Source organism: Aethalodelphis obliquidens, unplaced genomic scaffold, assembly GCF_003676395.1.
Source record: "Aethalodelphis obliquidens isolate GAN/ISIS:26980383/991018 unplaced genomic scaffold, ASM367639v1 scaffold1, whole genome shotgun sequence".
NCBI lineage: Eukaryota > Metazoa > Chordata > Mammalia > Artiodactyla > Delphinidae > Aethalodelphis > Aethalodelphis obliquidens.
The window spans coordinates 20,433,887-20,458,104 of record NW_020837945.1 but is presented as its reverse complement, the minus strand read 5'-3'; the positions used below and the strand labels follow the sequence as shown (position 1 = coordinate 20,458,104).

The window sequence follows — 24,218 nt, the reverse complement described above, 5'->3', positions numbered from 1 at the left end:
TATATATATATATATATATATATATATATATATATATATATAAAAGGTTAGCTTTTTGTTTTTATTAATAAAGATAATATCAATATTGCCAATATCCCAGATGCCAGGGTCTGCATGGATTTCAAGATAGATACACTATTAAATAGCAATGAAATTTAATAATGATTATTGAATGGGGATCTTCACTGGGCATCTCTGGTCTGGCTCACAATCTACCACCACCATCCTTATTGTCTCCGAGGACCTCCTTTCTTTCTTTCGTGAGTTTTCTGATGAGTAGCTGGAGCCTGCACCATTGGGTTAGTGTTTGGGCTGGTTCCCAGGACTGCCCATCAGCCTCATTTCTGTTTCTTTCTTTCTTTCTTTCCTTCCTTCTTTCTTTTTTTTTTTTTTAACATCTTTATTGGAGTATAATTGCTTTACAATGGTGTGTTAGTTTCTGCTTTATAACAAAGTGAATCCGTTATTCATATGCATATGTCACCATATCCCCTCCCTCTTGCATCTCCCTCCCACCCTCCCTATCCCACCCCTCTAGGTGGTCACAAAGCACTGAGCTGATCTCCCTGTGCTCTGTGGCTGCTTCCCACTAACTATCTATTTTACGTTTAGTAGTGTATATATGTCCATGCCACTCTCTCACTTTGTCCCAGCTTACCCTTCCCCCCTCCCAATGTCCTCAAGTCCATTTTCTAGTAGGTCTACATCTTTATTCCCATCTTGCCCCTAGGTTCTTCATAACCATTTTTTTTATATTCCATATATATGTGTTAGCATACGGTATTTGTTTTTCTCTTTCTGACTTACTTCTCTGTATGACAGTCTCTAGGTCCATCCACCTCACTACAAATAACTCCATTTCACTTATTTTATGGCTGAGTAATATTCCATTGTATATATGTGCCACATCTTCTTTATCCATTCATCTGTTGATGGACACCTCAGTTTCTTCCATGTCCTGGCTATTGTAAATAGAGCTGCAATTAATTTTTTTTCTTCTCTTTTTCTCTTCTTTTCTTCTCTTCTTACTTAACTTTTACCCTATAAGCAGTAATTAACACCAATCCTCTTACATATATTTTCCTTCTTTGTGATTTTCTACCTGTTTCACTCTCTAGGCAAAAACACAATGTTGTTGAAATACAGTATCCCACCTACTCTCTACTTTTACCTGTGTTGAGTATGACAGGAGAAAACACACAATGATGGGCTTTTAGTCTTGCCTTACAAACCTGATTTTATTTATTTTATTTTATTTTAGTTAATTTAGTCTGTACCTTCCTAAACAATTTCACCTCTTTTATTCTCTCTTTAAAGTCACACCTCATCCTCACACTCTTCACTCAGTTGATAAGTTTGCTTAATAGGAGCCATTAGAGAAATTTCACATCAAATGTTATCAGCTTATGTGCATCTGCATATATGTAGGCTCTTTCTTTATGCCCTGGATTTATTCCATCCCATTCACATAAGGACTCCGCATCTGTAATTGTTCCTTCTTGTTTTCTGTGTTATCAAATTCTCCATCTTTGCTGGAACTTTTCCACTAGTGTGCACACATGTTAATATTTTCTACTTATTCAACTTCCTGATAGTGACCTTTCTTTTCACTATTTCCAGCCAAATCTTCAAGAGAGTTTTCTGTATTCTATCTCCATTTTTCCACTAATTCACTATTGGTTTTTATCATCAAGTTTCCACAGTCTCTTCTCCCTTGAACCTGTTTCCATCAAGATCATTTGCTACATTTTCATTGTCAAAATTTGTGGTCCATTCTCAGCTTTCTTCTTGCTTCATCTGTCACAGCTAATCGGAAGCCTTCTTAAAATATTTTTTCTTCACTTGACTCCTTAGATAACCTCTCTCATGTGTCTCCTGTGACAAAACTGCTGCCAATTCTTTTTCTATTGCTTTTGTTCATTCTTGCTTATATTCCCAAATTCTACCTGTTTGAGAGTCCCAATTACAGTTCTTGGCCCTCTTCCTTTTTTCAATACATACATTTAAATCTTTTATAGCCCAGTTTCTTTCAATGAAATCTGTATGTTGACACTTCCCATACTTGTGCTTCCAGTCCCAACATCTCAAATTGAACCACAGATTCATATTTCCAACAATCTACTCAACATCTCTGCTTGAATGTCTAATAATCATATTACATATCCAAAATAATTTATTCCTTTCTCTTGTTGAACTTGCTCTTCCCAAGGCTTCCTCATGTTTATAAATGTCATTCTTGCATTTGCTCAACCCCTATCTTGGAGTCCTCTTTGCTCTTTTGCTCTCTTTCACACCACATGTCCAATTTATCAGAATTTCCTGTAGCTTGTGTTAGAAATATATCAAAATTCCAACCATTCTACATCAATTCCACAACTAAGTGGTCTAAGTACCTCAATCTCTTAGTTGTATTATTTCAATAGACTCATAAATTGACTTTCTATTGTGTATTCCCAACACTGCAGTTAGAGGGATGCTATAAAACCCAAAGTCAGATAGAGTGACTCTTTTACTGAAAAAACTCTCATATAGATTGCCATATCACCCAGAGTGGAGTTCAACTTTGCTATGAACCCCTGTATTATCTCTCCTCCCACTGCTTCCCAGACATAATCTACAATTCCCTCCTTACTCTTTGTATTCTAGATATATCAATCCCTGATATGAGGGATTTTTTAAAAATAATTATTACAGTGAATAGAGGAGGGCCTCTTTTTTTTGTAACTACAGAAAGCCAAAAAGTTTCACAGACCCTGTTCTAGTTTTTCTCTAAGAAGTATAAACTCGTTCCACAACAGGATGGAATGGACAATGTCAGGGTGGGGTGGGTATACATATCCAAATAGAATGTATTTTATATATATTTTAAAATATATGCACATATAATATGTTAAATTATATAATATGCATTTATTTATATTATATTTAATATGTAACCTATACCATATAAATTATATTATATATTTCCTATATATATATATTATCCTGTGAGTCCAAGCACATATATTTATTAAATATTTAGCTTCCACTAGGAACAATGACAATTCATTTAAATTTGTCCTCATTTTAAATTCTCATAACAAGCTCATACAGTGGAAAATAATCAAATTTCTTTTCTTTCTTTTTCTTTCTTAATGAGGGAACTGAGATTCAGAGGTGTTAAATATCTTGCCCAAGGTCATGTGACTACTGAATAACAGCTGGGATTTGAATTCAGTCTCATTCCATGTGATTTATTGTACTTTTCTCTCAATTAATTCTTCTGTTCTTGTGCCATTGACTTGGGGCTTAGTCATGCTAATTATTTTGGTTAAAGAATGCAAGTGTACATAGGCATACTATTTCTAACAAGAGACTTTACAAATGCTCCATGGATAGCTTCCTCTCTTACACTAAGTGACAAGACTATGCCCAGGTAGCCTCAAGTTCTTCAACCAGACTTTGAAACAAGAGACATATTTCTGGTAAAGAACTCAACATGCAGCATGGATGAGAGTTACCCCTGGACAACAAAAAGTGAATGTGTTTTGTTAATAGCCACTGAGATATTTGGATTGCTTGTTATATTACATTTCCGTAGGAATAGCTAACTAACACTGTTCACAGGTAACATTCCTTGTCTGTAGAATTAATGATAATTACTATGATAAAATAAAGGCAGAGAAAGCAAAGTTATACTTCAGCATGAGAGACTTAGTTTTAAGGATGAACATGCACATTGTTACTAGAAATCCTGAGTTCAAATCCTGTCTCTATTCTCCTAGCCAGTAAGTTTTATTAACTTCCTGAGCTTCTGTTTCCTTAAATTAGATAGTGAATAATACTGCATGTCTATTGAACTGCTGTAAATATTAAATTTAAAAGATATACAGGGACTTCCCTGGTGGTCCAGTGGTTAAGACTTCACCTTCCAATGCAGGGGGTGCGGGTTCAATCCCTGGTCAGGGAGCTAAGATCCCACGTGCCTCGCAGAAAAACAAAACATAAAACAGAAGCAATATTGTAACAAATTCAATAGATGTTATTTTTTTTAAATAAAAAAAAATATACAAAATTTCCTAATATAGAACAAGTCCCATAACTGATATTTAACATATATTATGTTTTATCCTGATAATGAGGATTACAGATACTGATATAAGCAAGCACACCAATATAGTCACTTTGAAAGTGTCTAACTCAGAGTAAAGATTCAACATGTTTGGTGTATTTATGAATGAACACGCTCTTTATATATCCTCTAACAACCTCATCTAATTTTGTAATCAAGTCACCCAAATAGGCTAACATAAGTTGAATAAAATAATATTCTTTATTCTATTACTTGTGTCCATGTAGGACAAAGTAAATAATTCATTTAGTATTTATATAGTTAACTTTGACTTTCAAATCAGTCTACATGGATTATCCTACATTAAATAAATAAATTGATATTTCCTTCAAGCTAATGAAAAATCAGATCTATTTCTTTGGTTTATGTTGTTTATTTCAGGATTCTTATATTGTGGTCATCAGGTTCTTGCTGTAAATGAATAACTAATGTGCGTGACTTATAGGCGAGATTTCTATAGTCAAAAATGGTTGGAGAAGGATTCTAGGAGAATGTTTGGAGACATACATTCAAGTATTCCCCAAATCTACCACCCTCTCCCCCTGAATCACTGACAGTGCAATTTAGGTAGCAAAACTAAAAATTCCTGAGCAACATGTGCAATAAATGTAGATGATCCTTAAATATGAGTGAATGTGGACAAACCATTGGTTGCCACTTGATCTGAGTAGTACTAGCACTATGCAGAGGGTAGAAGTAAGCAAGGGTATGCCTTACATATCTGTGAAATTCAAAAGGGCCACACTTTCTTGAAAACTCAACAGGTCAATTTGAGATCATCTGAAACAAGAGTGGGGCTCTACTCACCGTAATGCTAAGTGAAAACATATCTCCATATTGAGATCTAAAAGGGCTGGGAAGTCTAAGCCCTCTGAACTCTCAAAACTAGGCAGCCAAACAAAGCCCCACACAGGATAAACTTCTTAGAATGAAGTCTATATTGAGCATAAAAAGGAAAATAGAAAAAATAATAAAGTCCAGATAAAAGTATAAAATGAATATAGGAGAATTAAGAAAGCAGGATGCTATTCTTTTGAACTAAAGGGATATCTTGAGCTATAAAACAATCTTGAACCACTTTTCTCATTTAAAATATAATATTAAAAATACTGGTTGCCTTAGAATAACTCCTAAAGACAAAAAAGCATGCTAGAAAGAAACACACACACACAAAAAAAAACTATAACATTTTTAAATGTGCTAAAAGAATTATACAAATAATACATATATGATAGACATAACTTTATAGCTAAGAAGTGAGGGGATAAAACTCAGAACCAATAAAATTAAAGAAAACATATTTCTTAACTGAAGACAAAATGAGAAGATCAGAATAAAGACAGGGCAAACAAACAAAATAGATAATGCCTTCTGAGTAATAATGTAAAAAAATTAATCCAAAAGAAATGAAGAAAAGGATGCAAATGGATCAAGAGAATGTGATAAATATAGAAACTAGTCAAAGAAGATACAGCTTATGTAAAATAAGTTTGCTAAGGAGCACCAAAGCAAGAGAATAAAGTAAATACTAAAAATTATAATTCAAGACAATTATCTGGAGATTAAACAAGGAAAATGTCAGTCAGTAAGAATTCCTGGGGATTTATATTCATATTTCTAAAAACAATGACCACTCCTAATATCCAGATTGAGGTCCTGGAATCAATTCCCCACCAAAATAAATAAATAGGTGAATTGCCTGCTTCCAGTTTAGATGTAGAATGGCCAAAGGTGGACAAATTTTTACATCAGTGAGGATAATAAGTACAATATATCAAACCACATCAAATATACTTAAGTTCACCAGTTTTAAATAACACTTAAAAAAACGTAATTGCTTATCTTTTGAGGATTCTAGAAAATCAACTCTTTAACAGTTGGTAAAGAAGGGAGAAAATCTATTCTGTCTTTCTTATATTAACTATGTCACTAGGTAGCTAAGACATGGAAGAAATGAAATATATATATTTAAAAATATATTCTAGTTTTGTAAAGAAGAAATTTTAGAATGAGAACAAATTAATTTTGCAATCCTTAGGGAATTAATTGAAAATTCATGGCTGTTAATATCACGACATAAGAGATAATCAAATAGTATATTCTTCCTAACTGAAGTAAACATGTTATCTATGAGGTAGACTTGCTAAAACATTCACCCTAAATTTAATTATACAAGGGATCCCATTATCCATTAACAAAAATTAAAAACGACAGAGACACATATTAAATTACAACATCGTGATCCAACCAGCAAAACCTGGATTGTGGGAAACTTCAGAAAAAAATATCTGACTTTTTAGACAAATAGGTAGCAAATTAAACAATAAAAGAGATCAAGGAGGAACACATAGATTTTTTAAAAAAATTGAAAAGAAGCAAAACTATGGAATAATAAAGTTATTTTAAAGAACATTAGAGTGTTTATCATAAAAGCCAGCATGCAATTGGAAGGGGCTAGTGGAATGTATATGCAGAATTTCTATTTTCTGACCTAGTAGTTGTTAAAAGTGTACTTGCCTTTTAATAATTCACGAAGTTATAAACTTTTAAACATTTTTATTTAAATATAGAAACATTTGGGAGCTTGGGATTAGCAGATGCAGACTAGTATAAATAAGATGGATAAACAACAAGGTCCTACTGTATAGCACAGGGAACTAGAGTCAATATCTTGTGATAATGGAAAAGAATATGAAAAAGAATATACATATATAAATATATATATATATATATAACTTTGCTGTACAGATGACTACAGATCAATAACTCTGTTAAAACATTCTCATGATTTAAGTATTATTTTTATATCACAGCAACTCCCATATTTTTCTTTATAAGTAACCAAAAGCATTATTTAAAGAATGGTACAAAGCTGAATGTTTACAATTGCATCTTCTGTTAAATTAAAAATCATTAGACCTTCTTCTTTATGCTTGTAACTGAAACATAGCCCAACACAAGTGCCAGATCCAGCACAATTAGGCCTCTTCATCGAAGGTAAGAAATGAGACATTTTGACAGTTCTGGAACATTGTATTTCATGGGGCTCTGTGCACAGTTAAGTAGCACAGGTATAATTGCAGTACAATGGGAAAATTCAGTGCTCAATGACCTTCAAATTCTCCACTTCTTTGTGTGATGTGATGTGAAGGTCATATGTTAGTGCTGCCTGCTTTCTCTGTGACAGAATGGCATTATGTGAAATGCAACTGAAAATATGTTGAAGTTCTCAATCTCTGAAACTAGATTAAAGTTATATATTTGGCTCTTTTTCCTGTCTCCAGAGCTTCTGTATATCTGCATCTGTGATTTTACAAATATAGAAAAAGAATATTTTAAAAGTCTTTGTTGACAGAAGTTTACATTGTGAGAGATATCTTCTCTTTCTCTTGTTAGAATGCTACAGCCAAACTCTGCTAGTTCCTGAGCCAGCCTGCCATAATTATCTTTAACAATGTGCTGCTTAATGTGGCAAGAATTCTGGTGATTTTTTTTTCCAATTTTCTTGTCATAATCGAGCCAGTTTCATGTTTAAGTTCCTAAACTCCCTCTCAGTGAACTAGAACATGAAAGATAGAAACTTAGGTACAAAAATAAGTCAAGCATCTATTCACTTAAAGTCGTGCTATATTCAAATTTTGAAGAACATTTGATATTAGAAGACATTTTTTGAAGAAAATTTTCAAGTTTAATTTTTGAAATCACCATTAAATTGACTAAGTGATAATCTCAATGGAGAGCCATAAGCTCTTAACTGAATCTTTAATAAAAATTGTTCTGTCTTTCAAAGTTTGCCTATAGTAACGGGACATGGTAAGATACTTGTTTTTAATTATAGGGTGTGAAAGTTAAGTTGTGTTAATAACTGGCTTATCCAAAATAAGAACTCAGAAATTGTGTTTGAGGCTGGCACATCAGTTGAAAATAGGAGAGAAGAGAAGAGAAGCAAATTCAGAGAAGGTTAGCCCCCAGGTAAGTAAATTATGCCCAAATACTTGGAAAATTACATAATGAATCACGTAGGGTGGACATGCTAAACACATATGTTGAGCTCTGCAGAGCTTCTGAATGTTGATGTTAAAGATTTCTACTGTTATAAATGATCTATCAGTTATTCATAATTATTTCCTTTCTTGAAAAATGATATAAAATTGATATCTATTTTCACTTTCTTTTCTGTTTCATTTTACATTATGGATGAAAGAAAATCACTATGTTTAATGTTTGCAATTTTCATCATGATTTTTATCATTATAATCAATAAAACTGTATGAAATAACTTACCAGTCATTGCAAAATGGGATTTTCTTGAACTTACCCACTAGAAATTAATAACTCAAGGGATGTGAGCCTTCTGTATAATTAGATCTCAACAGGTATCTGTTGAATAATTGAGTTAATGACTTGTATTAGTGTATTGAAAATAACCTAATAAATATGTTCAGGTTAAGGTCTCATTCCCTTTCCACATTTTATTCACCTATTCTTTCAGAAAATCATCATTCTTTCACATGGCTGATGACCTTATTACTACTGACTCCAGAACAGAAGATGAAACTCAACTTTTGAATGAAAGAAGTAGCTACGAAATTAGCAGGTGGTGGACATAGCTGATATTTCATTTTCCTAACCCTTCTCATAATGGATCATGCTCCAAGAGTGTGACTTTATTTTCCATCCATAAGGCAGACACTTCTTTCCTTTTCCTGCCACTCAGAGACTGAGAACTTATTAACATTCAGAAGCTTTACAGAAGAGTCTTCTTCAGCCCAAATATCACAGGAACTATTTTTTTCTTTGAAGGAATTCATGCAAATTTAAGAAAATGCTCTCCAAATAGTCAGTTTTCAGGTGCCCCAAATAAATATATATTAGGGACCCAGGTATAAATTTTGAATGATTAAAACAGGCAAAATTATTTGATATTAAATAATTATATAATCTTAATATTACTATGATTTATTTTAAACATAATGGTATCAAATTGGCATGAGTTGGTATATTTTACACTTCAATACATATGAAAGTTACTATTAGCAACTATCACCATGTAAGAATAACTAGATAATATTGTAAACATATGGAGAATAGGAAATACTTGATTTTTCCAACTGATGCCAAAGTTGTAATGGGGTCCATTACTGACCACATGATTTTTAACTTATGTGACATTTTTATGTCATTATTACACCTCCCCTTCAAATGTAAGCAAATGCAGAAAATAAAAGTAGGACACTGACAAACAAAAAGAATTTAAAAATGTTTCCTAAGAAATTGATGTTGGATTTTTATTTGCATATTTATTGTAAAAATGGCTCCCTTAATTTTTAGTTCATTAAATTTTTATATTAACAAAACTGAAGTAATCAAAATCTGGTCAATAGGAATATTCTGAGGAAATCCTAGAAACTAGGTCAGAGATAAGGTTTTTCTTTAAAATCTAAGAGAGATACATGTTCTATCACAACCACATTAAAACAGGAATTTATTTTCTTCTCAAACACTTTATGTACTTTAAGATGACATCCACTAGACACAGCACAAACTTATCCTATTGTAGTACTGTAGTAGTCACTATACTCTGCTTGCTGTCTCACATGTGCCTACTTGAGCTTTACTTCTACCTTGCTATCTGCACGTGATTAAATTTGTTACTAAATTCCACTACCACAGGGAACAGTTTTTGTTTGTTTGTTTTTTATTCAAATGACTGAAAACTCAGGGCATTCAGCCGAAGTTAGTATTCCCTCACTTTATCTCTCTCTCTCTCTCTCTCTCTCTCTCTCTCTCTCTCTCTCTCTATATATATATATATATATATATATATAATACATATAAAATCAAGATTTTATGGAGTCTTAGAGATATCTGACAGTTCCCTGTAAATACCTTCTGTTGAATCACGAGAAATTTCAGAGTAGATAAAAAAGTTTTTATTCAATTAATTGTAGATTAATCTACTAGGACTCTTTCTTTCAACGTCAGAGACCATATGTTCTTCAGATCTGATAACTATGTTAAATGTAGTCAAATATAGTAAAAATATAGTACATAGTCTACATGTTTTATACACATTCTAAACTTTCTATAAATTGTATTACTATTTTCATGACTTCTTTTGCATCATTTTATTTTGATAAAATGGAACATACAGAAGAACTTTTGGTAAGTATTGACACAGAAGGGCAAAAATTAGGTGGTCAGTCTAGTATTATAAAACAAAGAGTTTTATGCAACCATTTATAAATAGATTTTTGAGTCCTTGAATTAGGGTCTGCTTTCTCCTAGACTTGCTAGAGATCTACTGACCAATTATGCATTGTTTGATTCCACTTTCAAGAACACTAACACAAATTTTCTTCAGACAGAGAACAGTACAATCTGTTACAAATTTGCTTATTTATTTTATAATTTCCTGTCACTGACCACCTAAGGACATCTTGCTTTTATCTTGAAACTTTCCTTTTATTGGCCTTTTCTCTAGAAAAATAAACATATTACATCCACACAAATTTTGCATATTCTTTAAAATTATTGACAGATATGTTGAAGTTAATTCATATGCCATGAGTTCAGAATAAGTTCTTAGGGGTTGCTTTACCTTGAGCACCAGAACATACTTAATTTTGTTGTTCTTAGTAAATTAAAATAGATCAGAGATTTCAGGAAACCATGAAACTGAAATGGAACTAAAGTGGGATTAAAAATTTCAAATACAGAATTCCATACCAAATGCAGTGTCGGGCAATGCTTCGATCTCTTCTTAAGGCAGATAACATCCCTAAGCTGAGATCTAGCTTTGCTTATAGTGAGAACTGGGACCAAGAACAGAGGTTTTCATCTGCAGCTTCCAGCAAAGAGTGAAGCTGGTGTTCTCCTCTTCTTACTCTGTTCAAAACAGAAATGACTGGTCAAGTATTCCCCTTGTCTCTTTTGGGTTTCTAACTGGCAGGGGTGGTGAAGGTTTCAAAATATTCTATTGAAGAAAAAATTAAACATTAGCTTAAACAAAAAGATATGATAATGGTCTACAGACATGACTTTTGTTTCTCTTTTCTTGCAGATACACAGCTTATTTTGTAGAAAGTCGACAGACGCTTTGGCACAATTTTCTTAATTAAAAAAGCAATGAACATGGTCTGTTATCCACATTGCTTCCCATGAGGACAAATGTGATATTAGGGAATCTTGGGTCTGGGGTGGCAGGTAGGGGCTTTTGCTCATTGTCTTGCCACCTGATTTTGCACATTATGAGTTGACTTTTGTTAAATTTACCTCTGTATTTTACCCTTCGTTTCAAGCTGGAGATTACCTTATTGTCATTCTTGTTGTCCTCATTTTTTTTTACTAAGAAACCTTTTTACTAAGAAATTGTGCATATGTTGCCAATAAATAATTTTAAAAAAATACATCTACTTTTGAAGCACTTTTCAGATACTTCATGCAACTGAATCAATAATGTATGTGTATTTCTCTCGATAAAACTACATTAAAATTAGAAATACCATAAAAAATTTGGTAATGCTTATGGTGTGCTGAGACAATATGGTGGAATTTTGTACTCTTTGTAAGAAAACGTTATGCTGATTTCCATTGCATTCATACACTCTGCCCCCATACCTTACGCATAGATTACCTATTTATGTCTGAGTTTATTTTGAATGCCTTCATCTCACTAACATCATCTGGTGGCTATTATATCTCTGTGTACTCTTTCTCCCAGAGTCAAAATGCTAAATGGAAATGCCATTGCATAACTTTAAAGAGTCTATCTTTACTTTGTCAATTTTTCTTTTCTTTTTTTTTTTTTTTGCGGTACGCAGTCCTCCTACTGTTGTGGCCTCTCCCGTTGCGGAGCACAGGCTCCAGACGCGCAGGCTCAGCGTCCATGGCTCACGGGCCCAGCCGCTCCACGGCATGTGGGATCTTGCCGGACCGGGACACGAACCCGTGTCCCCTGTATCGGCAGGTGGACTCTCAACCACTGCGCCACCAGGGAAGACCCAATTTTTCTTTTTAATGTGCATGATATTTTTCAAAATCCAGTAGTTAATATATTTTAATATATTTAATATATTTTAAGAAGATTCTAACATTAACAGGAAACTGCTTTATTGTTGGTATAGTAGAAAAATACATTTTAATTTTTACGTTAGCTTTCCTATGTATGTTTTAGGTTTTGCATAAAATACACATTTTCATAAGTCAAAACTGGTCAGATATGGCAATTTCATATGGTCCGAGATAAACTTTTATTTTAGAGGCAAACTGAATTCTGCTATATCTTAATGAATATGCATATTTCTCTTATGGCATATCTTCAAGAAAAGTCCTATTTCTTTATTTCCTGACTCAAAAATTATGCTTGTTATCTCTTGAGAGTTCGGAAAAATTATTTTATCTGTCTATCAACAAGGTCTCTAAAAGATCTAGCTGATGGATGGAGATTTCCACAAAGAAGTCAGTTAATTACTTGCCAAAATTTCTAGATGAGGAATCATTTTTTGTGTCATTTGGTTTAAAGATTCCAGCTGCTTTATGTGTCTATCACAACATAGTGCATGCACTATGCAACAATTTAGAGACAAGCTCTGTAAGTTGTTAAGTACAATGTTGGTGACTGAAGAACATTTCCAAGAGACAGAAAATTTTAAGTCAACCAGAGTAAAGTGTATATGATTAGCTTTCACAGGATAGTTTATCTAGGTCATTATTTTATACAGTTTTGAGATCTAAAGCTCAAAGCATTTACTCAGCATTCAATTCATATAACCTCTTAGAAATATTCATAAAAGGTCAAGAACTTGGAGTTTCTGTTTCCACATGTAAGGAGCTTAGAAGTGACCATTCCATTCTAACAAGTTAAAAAACTAAACAGACTGAAAAATCAACAATTCTTCTTGGATTCATAAGAGAGATAAAGACACGGGGCCAACTGCTATCTCCCAGGCTGGAGAGACAGACAGGCAAATACAGGAAGTCATGGCTTACTGAAACTGAGACTCAGGAGAAGAAACCTCCATGGGAACCAGTACCAGTGGAGGTAAACATGGACTGTAATTGACAACTACTCCGCCTTTCCAGCCCACTGAACACAGCTGTGTATGATGCTTCTGGTATTATTTATAGTAGTGATGTTCTAACAATTTCATTTCCAAAAGTTCTTTTGAGAAGACATTTCTCTTGTATGATCTTTGAAGGACATTTACAATGTGTGATTTTATAACTTGATGTTATTATATGGTAGCAACCTGCTTACATTTAGAATGTGTAGATATAGCAAAATGGTCTAATATGCAAAATTTCCAGAAAAGTTTGAGAGATTTTTCATAGGCAAAAAGACCTTCTACAAATGGCCCCCAAATCTTCAAAGAGTAGTGAGCATTTCTTATTCAACAAATGTGGAACATTATTCTACACTTTTTCTCTTCCAATATCAAGTTCAAGTAGAAAATCACACATAGGTAGGCTGCTGACCACTCTATCATTCTACTTTGGGAAACTGCTGGGCCTTGCTTGAACAGATGGAGTCTTGTCCATTTAGGACACAAGAGTGACCCAAGGTCCCAAATCTTTGTGGCTCCAAGGCTCGAAGCTGTGTTGTTGGATCTGTGAAACATTATATACCCAATTTTTTGAGTCAAGGAGGCACCCTTCCTCCTGCATTGGTTTGTTATTGTGACCTTCATTCTTTCTACCCAATTGTACCATGAAGCAAGGCCTTGTTGGGTCTCCTCTGTCATTCTTTCACTTAGCATAGTGTTTCCCCAGTTGGTCTATATTGTAGCATGTATCAGTATTCTATTCCTTTTTATGGCTGAGTAATATTCCATCATATGCTATATTATATTTTGTTTACCCAGCTATCAGTTAATTGGTATTTATGTTGTTTTCACTGTTTTGCTTTTATGAATAATGCTGCTATGAGCATTCATGTACAGATTTTTTGTGGGTTTGATTTTTGTGGGGGTATACAAACTAGTATAAAACTTCTGAGCCATATGGTACCTCCATGTTTAAGTTTTTAAGGAACTGCCCAGTTGTTTTCCATAGACATTAAACCATTTTACATTTTATGAGTATTCCTATTTCTCTATAGCCTCGTCTACACTTAGTGTTTGACTGCAGGTATCCTAGTGACTATGAAGTAGTATCTCTTTGTGGTTCTGGTTTGCATTCTCTTCATGACTAATGATCCTGAGTATCTTTCCACATGCTCATAGGTTATATAGATATAGATACATATAGATAGATAGATAGATAGATAGATAGATAGATAGATAGATAGATATAGATATATAGATATAGATATCTTCCTTGGAGAAATGTTTATTCAAACCTATTGCCCATTTTTAATTATTGGGTTTTAATAGACATTTCTTCAAAGAAGATATACAGATGAATAATATATACACAAAAGATGCTCAAGGTCACTACTCATTGTCTCCAGAAATATATAAAGAACTCTTACAACTCAACTCAATAAAAGAACAAAACTGGGTTATTTGTCTTTTTATTGTTAAGTTGAAAGAATTACTTTTGTATTCTGGATAGGGGACCTTTATTAGATATATGATTTGCAAATTTATTCTCCCATTATGCAGATTGTCTTTTCAGTTTTTTTGATAGTGTCCTTTGAAGTACAAAAGGTTTTAATTTTGATAAAGTCAATTATGTATTTTTTTTCTTTTGTTAATTGTACTTTGATTTCACTTACAAGAAACTGTTGCCTAATCCCAGGTCACAAAAGTTTACGTGTTTTCCTTTTTTTATAATTTTATCACTTATATTTGGTTCTTTGATACATTTTGATCTACCTTTTATAAATGCTGTAAGATAGAGAACTAATTTTACTCTTTGTATGGAGATATTCAGATGTCCCAGTGCCATTTGTTAAAAAGACTCTTTCTCCTTTGCTTTATTATCTTGACACCTTGGTGAAAATCTATTGGTGATAAATGATTGTGTTTACTTATAGACACATAATTCTTTTCAAATGGTCTAATATGTCTATGCTTATGCCAGCACCACATTGTCTTGTTTACAGTAGCTTTGTAGTAAATTTTAAAATTGGGAAGTATGAGTATTTTAACTTTCTTCCTCTGTTTCAAGCTTATTTTGGCTATTCTGAATGCCTTGAATTTCTATATGAATTTTAGGGTCAGCTTACCAATTACTGCAAAAAAAAAAAAAAAAAACTAGCTAGGATTTTGTAGAAATGATGTCTAATCTATAGCACAATTTAGAAATTATTGCAATCATCTTAACGATATTGTCTTCTAATCCATGAACACAAGATATCTTTTATTTATACAGGTCTTCTCTAATTTCCCTCATTAATGTTTTATAGTTTACACTGCACGAGTGTTGCATTTCTTTGTTAATTTAATTTTTAAGTATTTTATTTGTTGTATGGAAGTACTCTATTAATTTCTGAATTGTTCATTGCTAGTATTTAGAAGTACATTTAATTATTTTATTTAATTTTGTAACTTGCAACATTGCTGAATTCACTTAATCATCATACTTGTGTGTGTACATGTCTATGTGTATTTCTTAGGGTTTTCTATATACAAGATCATGTCATCTGCAAATAGAGGTAGTTTTACTTTTTTCTTTCCAAGCTGAAGGTTTTTCACTTCAATTTCTTGCCTAATTAACTAGTCTATAATCTCTATACTGAGTAAAATGACATTAGCAAATTTCTTTGTCTTGTTCTTTATCTTGGGGAAAAGTATTGAATATTTTACCATTAAGAATGAAGTTAGCAGTAAGCTTTTGTAATAAATTCCTTTTATCACCTTAAGGAAGTCTCCTTCTATTCTTAGTTTGTTAAAATGTTATATCCTGAATTTTATCAGTTGTTTTTCTTGCTCTACTAAGATGACTATGTGTTTTTCTCCTGTATTCTATTAATATATTATAATACACTGATTATTTTTTTTGTATTTTGAACCAAAGTTACATTTCTGGAATAAGTCTCAACTTGGGCATTGTGTTATCATTTTTTTTTGTTGTTTTTTAATATGTTGCTGGACTAGGCTTGCTACTATTTATTGGAAATTTTAGTGTCAGTATTCATAAGAAATATTGTTCTGTAATATTCTTTTCTTGTGATATATTTGTATAGTTTTGAAATCAGGGTAATAATGGACAGATGGAATGAGAAGAGAAACAGTCCTTCTTTTTTTAGTTTTATTTTTGTAAGAGTTTGTGGAGGATTGGTTTTAGTTCTCTTTAAATTTTGGGAAGAATTCACCAGTGGCATTATCTAGGCTTGGGCTTTTCTTTATAGAAAAAAATAAATAAATAACATCTTTATTGGAGTATAATCACTTTACTGTGGTGTGTTAGTTTCTTCTGTATTGCAAAGTGAATCAGTTTTACATATACCTATATCTGCATATCCACTCACTCTTGCGTCTCCCTCCCACCCTCCCTATCCCATCACTCCAGGTGGTCACAAAGAACCAAGCTGATCTCCCTGTTCTATGCGGCTGCTTCCCACTAGCTATTGACTTACATTTGGTAGTATATATATGTCCATGACACTCTCTCATTTTATCCCAGCTTACCCTTCCCCCACCCCCATGTCCTCAAGTCCACTCTCTAGTAGGTCTGCATCTTTATTCCCATCCTGTCCCTAGGTTCTTCAGAACCATTTTTTTCTTTCTTTTTAGATTCCGTATATATGTGATAGCATACAATATTGTTTTTCTCATTCTGACTTACTTCATACAGTATGACAGACTGTAGGTCCATCCACCTCACTACAATTAATTCATTTATGTTTCTTTTTATGGCTGAGTAATATTCCATTGTACATATGTGCCACATCTTCTTTATCCATTCACCTGTTGATGGATAGCTAGGTTGCTCCCATGTCCTGGCTATTGTAAATAGAGCTGCAATGAACATTGTGGTACATGACACTTTTTGAATTGTGATTTACTCCAGGTATATGCCCAATAGTGGGATTGTTGGGTCATATGGTACTTCTATTTTTAGTTTTTTTTAAGGAAACTCCATACTGTTCTCCATAGTGGCTGTATCAATTTATATTTCCACCAACAGTGCAAGAGGGTTCCCTTATCTCCACACTGTCTCCAGCATTTAGTGTTTGTAGATTTTTTGATGATGGCCATACTGACAAGTGTGAGATGATAGCTCATTTTAGTTCTGATTTGAATTTCTCTAATGACTAATGATGTTGAGCATTCTTTCATGCTTTTGTTGACATCTGTATATTTCTTTGGAGAAATCTCTATTTAGGTCTTCTGCCCATTTTTGGATTGGGTCGTTTGTGTTTTTGACATTGAACTTCATGAGCTGCTTGTAAATTTTAGAGATTAATCCTTTGTCAGTTGCTTCATTTGCAAATATTTTCTCCCATTCTGAGGGCTGTATTTTGGTCTTGTTTATTGTTTCCTTTGCTGTACAAAAGCTTTTAAGTTTCATTAGGTTCCATTTGTTTATATTTGTTTTTATTTCCATTTCTGTAGGACGTGGGTCAAAAAGGATATTGCTGTGATTTATGACATAGATAGTTCCGCCTGTGTTTTCCTCTAAGGGTTTTATAGTGTTTAACTTTACATTTAGGTCTTTAATACATTTTGACTTTATTTTTGTGTATGGTGTTAGGGAATATTGTAATTACATTCTTTTACCCGTAGCTGTCCAATTTTCCCAGCACCACTTATTGAAATGGCTATCTTTTCTCCATTGTATATTCTTACTTTCTTTATCAAAGACAAGGTGACCATATGTGTGTGGGTTTATCTCTGGGCTTTCTATCTTGTCCCATTGATCTATATTTCTGTTTTTGTGCCAATACCATACTGTCTTGATTACTGTAGCTTTGTAGTATAGTCTGAAGTCAGGGAGCCTGATTCCTCCAGCTCCTTCTTCTTTCTCAAGATTGCTTTGGCTATTTGGGGTCTTTTGTGTTTCCATACAATTGTGCAATTTTTTCTTCTACTTCTGTGAAAAATGCCATTGGTAGTTTGATAGGGATAGCATTGAATCTGTAGATTGCTTTGGGTAGTAGAGTCATTTTCAAAATATTGATTATTCCAATCCAAGAACATGGTATATCTCCCCATCTGTTCGTATAATCTTTAATTACTTTCATCAGTGTCTTATACTTTTCTGTATACAGGTCTTTTGTCTCCTTAGGTAGGTTTATCCTTAGGTATTTATTCTTTTTGTTTCAGGGATAAGTGGGAGTGTTTCCTTAATTTCTCATTCAGATTTTTTGTCATTAGTGTATAAGAATGCATGACACTTCTGTGCTATAATTTTGTATCTTGCTACTTTACCAAATTCATTGATTAGCTCTAGTAGTTATCTGGTAGCAATGTTAGGTTTCTCTATGTACAGTATCATGTCATCTGCAAACAGTGACAGTTTTCTTTTCCAATTTGGATTCCTTTTATTTATTTTTCTTCACTGATTGCTGTGGCTAAACCTTCCAAAACAGTGTTGAAAAATAGTGGTGAGAGTGAGCAACCTTGTCTTGTTCCTGATCTTAGTGTAAATGGTTTCAGTTTTTCACCACTGAGGACAATGCTGGCTGTGGGTTTGTCATATATGGCCTTTATTATGTTGAGGTAAGTTCCCCCTTTGACTACTTTCTGGAGGGTTTTTATGATAAATGAGTGTTGAATTTTGTTGGAAGTTTTTCAGCATCTATTGAGATGATCATATGGTTTTTATTTTTCAGTTTGTTAATATGGTGTAGCACATGGATTGATTTGCATATACTGAAGAATCCTTGTGTTTCTGGGAAAAAAAAACCACTTATCATGGTGTATGATCCTTTTAATGTGTTGTTGGATTCTGTTTGTTAGTATTCTGTTGAAGATCTTTGCATTTATGTTCATCAGTGATATTAGTCTGTAGTTTTCTTTCTTTGTGACATCTTTGTGTGGTTTTGGTATCGGGGTGATGGTGGCCTTGTAGAATGAGTTTGTGAGTGTTCCTCCCTCTACTATATTTTGGAAGAGTTTGAGAAGGATAGGTGTTGTTAGCTTTTCTCTAAATGTTTGATAGAATTCTCCTGTGAAGCCATCTCATCCTGGGCTTTTATTTGTTGGAAGATTTTTAATCTCAGCTTCAATTTAAGTGCTTGTGATTGCTCTGTTTATATTTTCTATTTCTTCTTGGTTCAGTCTCGTAAGGTTGTTCTTTTCTAAGAATTTGTCCATTACTTCAAGGTTGTCCATTTTACTGGCATATAGTTCCTTGTAGTAATCTCTCATGATCCTTTGTATTTCTGCAGGGTCAGTTGTTACTTCTCCTTTTTAATTTCTAATTCTATTGATTTGAGTCTTCTCCCTTTTTTCCTTGATGAGTCTGGCTAATGGTTTATTAATTTTCTTTATCTTCTCAAAGAACCAGCTTTTAGTTTTATTGATCTTTGCCCTTGTTTCCTTCATTTATTTTTCAATTATTTCTGATCTGACCTCTATGATTTCTTTCCTTCTGCTATCTTTAGGGGTTGTTTTGCTCTTCTTTCTTTAATTGCTTTAGGTGTAAGTTTATTTTTTTTATTTGAGATGTTTCTTGTTTCTTAAGGTATGATTGTATTGCTATAAAGTTCCCTCTTAGAACTGCTTTTGCTGCATCACATAGGTTTTGGGTCGTGTTTTCATTGTCATTTGTTTCTAGGTATTTTTTGATTTCCTCTTTGATTTCTTCAGTAATCTCCTGGTTATTAAGTAGTGTATTGTTTAGCCTCCATGTGTTTGTGTTTTTTCCAAATTTTTTCCTGTAATTGATGTCTAGTCTCATACATTGTTGTCAAAAAAAGATACTTGATACAATTTCAATTTTCTTAAATTTACCAAGGCTTGATTTGTGACCCAAGTTATTGTCTATCCTGGAGAATTTTCCATGAGCACTTGAGAAGAAAGGTATTCAGTTGTTTTTGGATGGAATGTCCTATAAATATTAACTAAGTCCATCTTGTTTAGTATATAATTTAAAGTGTGTGTTTCCTTATTTATTTTCATTTTGGATGATCTCTCCATTGGTGAATGTGGGGTGTTAAAGTCCCCTACTCTGATTGTTTTACTGTCAATTTTCCCTTTTATGGCTGTTAGCATTTGCCTTATGTATTGAGGTGCTCCTATGTTGGGTGCATAAATATTTACAATTGTTATATCTTCTTGGATTGATCCCTTGATCATTATGTAATGTTCTTCTTTGTCTCAGGTAATAGTCTTTGTTTTAAAATCTATTTTGTCTCATATGAGAATTGCTAATTCAGCTTCCTTTTGATTTCCATTTTCATAGAATATCTTTTCCCATCCCCTCACTTTCAGTCTGTATATATCCTTAGGTCTGCAGTTGGTCTCTTTTAGACAGAATATATATGGCTGCTGTTTTTTTGTCCATTCAGCCAGTCTATGTCTTTTGGCTGGAACATTTAATCCATTTACATTTAAGGTAGTTATCGATATGTATGGTCTTATTACCATTTTCCTAATTGTTTTGGTTTTGTTATTGTAGGTCTTTTCCTTCGCTTGTGTTTCCTGCCTAGAGAAGTTTCTTTAGCATTTGTTGTAAGGCTGGTTTGGTGGTGCTGAATTCTTTTAGCTTTTGCTTTTCTGTAAAGATTTTAATTTATCCATCAAATTGGAATGAGATCCTTGCTGAGTAGAGTAATCTTGGTTGTAGGTTTTTCCCTTTCATCACTTTAAATATGTGCTGCCAGTCCCTTCTGGCTTGCAGAGTTTCTGCTGAAAGATCAGCTGTTAACATTATGGGGATTCCCTTGTATGTTATTTTTCCCTTGCTGCTTTTGATATTTATCTTTGTATTTAATTTTTGATAGTTTGATTAATATGACTCTTGGCCTGTTTCCCCTTGGATTTATCCTGTATGAGACTCTGTGCTTCCTGGACTTGATTAAGTATTTCCTTTCCCATATTAGGGATGTTTTCAACTATAATCTCTTCAAATATTTTCTCAGTCCCTTTCTTTTACTCTTCTTCTTATGGGACCCCTATATTTTGAATGTTGGTTCATTTAATGTTATCCCAGAGATCTCTGAGACTATTCTCAATTCTTTTCAATCTTTTTTATTTATTCTGCTCTGCTGTAGTTTTTCCACTATTTTATCTTCCAGGTTACTTATCCTTTCTTCCTCAGTTGTTCGACTATTGACTCCTTCTAGAGAATTTTTAATTTCATTTATTGTGTTGTTCATCATTGCTTGTTTCATCTTTAGTTCTAGCTCCTTGTTAAATGTTTCTTGAATTTTCTCTATTCTATTTCCAAGATTTTGGATCATCTTTACTATCATTATTCTGAATTCTTTTTCAGGTAGACTGCCTATTTCCTCTTCATTTGTTCAGTCTGGTGGGTTTTTATCTGCTCCTTCATCTGCTGTGTGTTTCTCTGTCCTCTCATTTTGCTTAACTTACTGTTTTGGGGGTCTCCTTTTCCTGCAAGGTCATAGTTCTTGTTGTTTTTCATGTCTGCTCCCAGTGGCTAAGATTGATTCAGTGGGTTTTATAGGCCTCCTGGCGGAATGGACTAGTGCCTGTGTTCTGGTGGATGAGGCTGGATCTTGTCTTTCTGGTGGTCAGGTCCATATTCATTGGTGTGTTTTGGGGTGTCTGTGACCTTATTATGATTTTAGGCAGCCTTCATGCTAATGAGTGGCGTTGTTTTCCTGTGTTGCTAGTTGTTGGCCTAGGGTGTCCAACACTATAGCTTGCTGATCCTTGAGTGGAGTTGGATATTGGCATTGAGATGGAGCTCTCTGAGAGATCTTTGCCATTTGTTATTATGTGGAGCTGGGAGGTCTCTGGTGGATGACTGTCATGAACTCAGCTCCTCCACTTCAGAGGGACAGGTCTGACACCTAGCCAGAGCACCACATAGCTCAGAATAAAATTTAGAAAGTTATTAAAATAAAAAATAATTATTAAAAATAGTAAAAAGTAAAAAAAAAAAAAAGAATGAAAGAAAGAAGAGAGCCACCAAACCAAAAAACAAATCCACCAATGATAACAAGCACTAAATCTATACAAAAAAAAGAAAAAAATAGGACAGACAGAACCCTAGGACAAATGGTAAAAGCAAAGCTATACAGACAAAATCATGCACAGAAGTGTACACATACAACTCAGAAAAAGAAAAAAAGGAAAAAAAAAATATATATATATATACACACACATATATATAATTGCTCCCAAAGTCCACCCCCTCAATTTGGGATTATTTCTTCTCTATTCAGGTATTCCAGAGATGCAGTGTACATCAAGTTGACTCTGGAGATTTAATCCACTGCTCCTGAGGCTGTGGGGAGCGATTTCCCTTTCTCTTCTTTGTTCACACAACTCCCGGGTTTCAGCTTTGAATTTGGCACCACCTCTGCGTGTAGGTCACCTGAGGGCGTCTGTTTTTCTCTCAGACAGGATGGGGTTAAAGTAACAGCTTATTATGGGGCTCTGGCTCACTCAGGCTGGGGGGAGGGAGGGGTACAGATGCAGGGTGAGCCTGCAACAACAGAACCCAGCATGACATTGCACCAGCCTGACGCATGCTGTGTGTTCTCCCAGGGAAGTTATCCCTGGATCATGGGACCCTGGCAGTGGTGGGCTGCACAGGTTCCCGGGAGCGGAGGTGTAGAGAAGACCTGCACTTGAACACAGGCTTCTTGGTGGCGTCAGCAGCAGACTTAGCATCTCATGCCCGTCTCTGGTGTCTGTGCTGATAGCCGCAGCTCGTGCCCCTCTCTGGAGCTCGTTTAGGCGGTGCTCTGAGTCCCCTCTCCTCACGCACCCCAAGACAATGGTCTGTTGCCTCTTAGGCAGTTCCAAACATTTTCCCAGACTCCCTCCTGGCTAGCTGTGGTGCATTAGCCCTCTTCAGGCTGTGTTCGCACAGCCAACCCCAGTCCTCTCCCTGGGATCCGACCTCCGAAGACAGAGCCTCAGCTCCCAGCCCCTGCTTGCCCCGGCGGGTGAGCAGACAAGCCTCTCGGGCTGGTGAGTGCTGGTCAGCACGAATCCTCTGTGTGAGAATCTCTCCGTTTTGCCGTCTGCACCCCTGCTGCTGAGCTTTCCTCCATGGCTCTGAAGCTTCCCCCCCTACCTTATCTCCACCAGTGAAGGGGCTTCCTAGTGTGTGGAAACCTTTCCTCCTTAACAGCTCCCTCCCACTGATGCAGGTCCCGTCCCTATGCTTTTGTCTCTGTTTTTTTCTTTTTTTTATTTTGCCCTACCCAGACATGTGGTGAGTTTCTTGCCTTTTGGGAAATCTGAGGTCTTCTGCCACCGTTCAGTAGGTGTTCTGTAGGAGTTATTCCACATGTAGATATATTTCTGATGTATTTGTGGGGAGGAAGGTGATCTCCAAGTCTTACTCTCTTGCTATCTTGAAGGTCTTGCCTGGTGTAGCAGCTCCAATAGCCTTGAGAGTCACTTTTGGGGTCGCCAACGCAGGTGAAAGTAAAGGTGGAGTCTGAGTATCTGAAATCCGCTGCCCGGTTCACTGCTGCTGAAACCCAGGAGGCAGGCTCGGACACTCCAGGCATTCACTGGGGACTCAGAAAATTTTAATTATTTGTTCTCTTCCCTTTGACATCATCTCAAAATTCCAAATTTTTTGCCAGTACTCTATTTTTTAAACGTTTTTGTAATAAAATCTGACTTACAAGAAAAGTTGCAAAAAACTCAAACAGTTTTCACATAGCTTTCTCAAATCCTCATATATTTACATTTCACACACTTGCTTTATTCTCTTTCATTCTTTACTTTTTCTTGGAAATATTGAGCATAATTTACAAGGATATGTCCTTTTAGCTCTAAATACTTCACTGTATATTTTCTAAGATAAATGATCTTCTCTTATATAAAAAAAATATGATGGTCAAAGTCATAAAATTACATATTGATGTCTGTTTCTGTTCATGATCCAATATAGCAACACACATATTTAATTCCATGTTTGCTAAATATAGAACAGGTCCTCAGGGTTGCTTTTGGTTTAACAGTTGTGAAGAGTTAAGGCTAGTTACTTTGTAGAATGTCCCTCAGTGTGGGCCTGTCTGATGTTTTTCATAGATTCAGGTTATATACTTTTGGCAATAATA

The 24,218-nt window shown here is 34.5% G+C and overlaps 1 pseudogene; it reads right to left on the bottom strand.

Moving 5' to 3' along the window:
* The window catches only part of LOC113624526 (40S ribosomal protein S2 pseudogene), a 43,547-nt pseudogene extending 19,887 nt beyond the window's left edge, over positions 1–23,660 (bottom strand).
* Between the last annotated feature and the right edge of the window lie 558 nt (positions 23,661–24,218).